At 43.3% G+C, this 4009-nt stretch overlaps 1 pseudogene; it reads right to left on the bottom strand.

Annotated features, from left to right (window-relative positions):
* Positions 1–2764: 2764 nt before the first annotated feature.
* Positions 2765–3360, bottom strand: LOC147718199 (RNA-binding protein with multiple splicing 2 pseudogene; annotated as a pseudogene).
* Positions 3361–4009: the final 649 nt, after the last annotated feature.

The following is a 4009-nucleotide window of genomic DNA, read 5'->3' as shown; positions in this document are numbered from 1 at the left end:
TTCTTTACGCATCAGTGCAATGATTGCTTTGCATATTTGGCATATTATTATCAATAACGTTTTATGCTTTTCTTATTTCTTTAGAGCAGTATTTTCATAATGAAGATTCTACCACACGCTGGATCGAAGGATAAGGTAAGTATTTGGTTAGATTTCTTTCTTGTTCTTGAAGTGATACCTCTTGTCAAGGGACTACAGAATAAACCTTTTGTGAACTGGGCTCAAATGAGAAGGACAGAGAGTTATCCTTTAAATTCAGAAAGTTCCTTAATTCTAATTTTGTCATTTATTGCCAAGTATTTTAGTTACTGCTCTCTATCACGTTAATGCAAGATCGTCCTTGTTGAGACACTATACACTGTCATTGTTTATTCAAGGAAGTCAGTGTTTCAGTATTTTACTGAACACTACTCCAAGAGGAGGAGCCGCGAAAGGTCGTAACCTAGGAACTAGCTAATGGGACGAGTTAATACCCAGACTCCCTGCCAGAACACTACTCTTTAAATAGGAAGGACTTCGATTAACTCACTTCCCAATAACCAAAGAAAGCTAGATGACGAACATACACCTCCACCTTAACTAGCTAATGTAACGGGAAACTCTAAGAATGGTGCTTCTCCCTCAAGTCTGTTGAATGAAGTGAGCATTTGAGGAGGTGCACGAGCTTCAAATTTTATCCTTGTCTTCCTGGCTAAATAAACTAGAGTGCTACCGGGAGTGTTTAACTGGCGGACATTTTGGAGATCCATCGCCCCCAGTTCAAACTCCAATGTTTCTCCTATTTGAAAGTGGTTGTCTTTTTATAATCTTACCCATTAGAGTACTGGCCACAGAAGGACCCTGACAATCTGTCTTCTGAGTGTATGTGCATGCATGTGGCTGTTGAGGTGGATGCATGTGTATGTTTACGTGTGTTTGGATCAGGTTAGGTAGTCAGGACTGGGATAGGGAAGAGGCAGGAGGGGGAGAGAAAGCTGGATCTGGGATAATGCTGCAGTCAGTGTGGAGGCCAGAGCCTGATTGTGTCTCTATAGGACAGACAAGTCAGAAGGAATGCCCTCCAGGAATGATACAATTTGTGTGAAATGATTGGTATGCACCTGGAGGATATTCAGCACTGCTGTCTGCCCCTTAGATCTCTGCCTCAGGATGTTGATGGCCTCCACACTCACCAGGGGAGACAGGGGCAGGGGGTGAGGTGCTTAGCATGAAGGAGGCTCCTCCCCTTCCAGGGGATCTGCCATGGACATGAGGCTAGGGAGTAGCTGGCAGGGTGTAGATGGCAGGGGTGGTGGTGGAGGACAACGATGTAGACAATTCAGTCCCTCGTTCATCCACTATCTCATGGAGGTCTCACTGGAGCTTGAACTGGTCGAGGAGCCAACAGATGTTCCACCCAGTGTGCCCTCAGTGAGGCTTTCCTCATCCTCCGTGCCTCTGGTTTCCTCTTGCTCGTATTCAGCACGGGACTTGGTCTGGTGAGCTGCTCCCCCTCGTTCGGTGCTGCTGCCTTCTCTTCTGCCCAGTCCTGATGCTGTAAACAAGAAGTAAAATTAATCACATAAGTCTTCCGCATGTACTTGATACATAGCTATTATGACAAATCGTCACGGAGTAACCAACTACATTAATAGGACTTGTGCAATTATTTCTGATACTGTTCCATGAATTCCACATGTTGGTAAGCAAGTTGTGTTCCAGTGTTATTCACTATACATCATGGTGGGTCTTCCTCAGGACTAAAACAAACCAAAGAGCAGCCTTGAATGTATTTAAAGAAATACACACATGGCAAATCCAAAACGGTACCCATTAGGTTTGTAACATGATATCTCATACCCCAGCTGGAGTTCACTTGATGCTGTGATCATGTTATTTTTACCCTCCTTCAATTGTAGTCCTCTTGCCCAATCCTGGCTTTATTTAAAATATACAGCAGCAGCTAATCTCTTGTATGCTGTCCTTCTGTGTGTGAGATCGTCACACTAAGAAGCCACATAAACTTCGGTTTGATATGTGATTTACTGTTGTGTGTCTTTGAGTCCCACACTTAAGTGAACAAATAAATTATATGGAACTCCTACAATGGTTTGTTTATGTAATTGTTTGTGTAAGTCAGACATGACACACAGTGTCCACGCTGTAACAGGAGACAGACTAGGAAAGAACCAGTAAAGGATACTGGAAACAATATTGGATTAGTTATGGCTGGAATTCCAATAACTGTACAGCATGACAGTATGGAAAGGGAACAGTTGAACATATTTAAGCTACATCTTCACAGAAGAAAGTAAAACAAATTTGTAAAGATCAATGACTAGGCCAAGGCCTGTAGCTAGGATTACACATTGCAATAGAACAACACAGAATTTAAGTTTTCTTAATTCATGCCAGAAATATGAACATGCAAATCAGATTGTCTTTTGTTTTCTTTCAGCAAAGTTCTGGAACCAGTGCTGTGGTAGAAAAACGCCATATGGTACAGAGCCTCTGAAGTTACATCGAAAGTTCAGTCAACCTTGATAAACCAGAAAAAATAATTTGTCCATTTAAGGACTTACTGAAAGTTCACCATCGTTTCAATTCAGTGCATGGGAGGACGGACACATGGCACAATTCTCTATTCTTGAAGGCAACTAATGTTTTGATAACAAAATTCAGCACCTCTGTAGAGAAAGATTGATAGTCTGTTCTGACCTGGCACACAGTTCCTCTGAGACCAAATGAATAAAGGAACTCCAGGCAAGAAGAGAATAAAAGAGCTTTAACAAAACTGACAAGACTTCCACCCTTGCTATGAAGCTTCGGATGGAGAAGGATACCATAGGATATAAGTGTTAAGTGCAGCAGCAGCTGCAGTAGCAGCTGGGTAAGTGAATATAACATGGGGAATGGCTGGGGCCAGTTCCGTGGCATAGAGTGGATAGGGAGCACAGCCCTCTGGGGTTGCAGAGATCAGAGCTGTCCCCGTCAGGTCATAAGGGCCCATGCAATAAAGTGCATGCCAAGGGGAGGGTACATATTGGTGGGATTTGGAGTAAACATTAGCTTGTTATTGGCCATATTGGTGTTAGCTGTTGCAAACTCTAACCGCAGGGTATGTGGGTTCTCTGCATCAAAGTCGATGCCACTTAAGGAATTCTTGGCCACTTCTGCACCAGCACGGTTGTCAAAAGGGACATATCCAACAGGCTGCTTTGAGGTAAACTTGATTAGGGATCCTTCATAATTCTTGAATGGTCTGAGCAGTGGATACAATTCTCTTGGCTTGATATCAACTCTAAGTCCACTCACAAATAGTGTTCGTACCCCCTCCTCGACGTTGTTCAGTTTCCCCCCATCCTGCTTGTGGCTGCTCATGGAGCAGAGGTCAGCGGCCGCTCCCTCCAGAGTGCCCAAGGTGCTGGGAGTCTTCTTTAGTTTCAGTCCAGTGGTCTCCCCACCCATCAAGGCAGCAGCTTTAGTATGAGTGTTGGTTTCATTGTGAGATGTGTGCGGGATGATTGTGCGGTGCAGGAGACTTATTGTGCCTAAAGTGTTGCTCCAAGAGGTGGCTTGTTTGTTACCCATTTCCCTTTTTTAACAGGGTGGAGAGGAGGAAAGAAAAAAATAAGTGTGCTTTAGTGTCTGAAAGTGTGCTGTGAAGATGCAGTGGTGTTCATAATTTCCACCGTGAGGCGATGTGTGTATGTGGTGTCCTAAATATCAGGCATTACATGATCATACTGTGGGTATATTTGAACCAAGTGATTGTTCTCACCAACCAAAATGTAGTTGTGAGTTGATGAGTATGTCATGCTTGCTTGACATGAACAGTGACAGACATTGGTCAATTTTACACTACTGCACTCTAATTGCTGTGTCATCATACTTTGGAAACATGTTTAGCAAGGGTCACAACGCTGTGAACTAAGACCAACTGTGTTTATACATAGGTATTGTATACAGCCTCTAGTGTACAGGCTCTTTCCGGACCTAAAAATATTGGAGGAATGGAACATCATAAAGG

Source organism: Lissotriton vulgaris, chromosome 4_1 (assembly GCF_964263255.1).
Source record: "Lissotriton vulgaris chromosome 4_1, aLisVul1.2, whole genome shotgun sequence".
In the NCBI taxonomy this organism is placed as follows: Eukaryota; Metazoa; Chordata; class Amphibia; order Caudata; family Salamandridae; genus Lissotriton; species Lissotriton vulgaris.
This window is presented reverse-complemented; position numbering and strand designations above follow the sequence as displayed.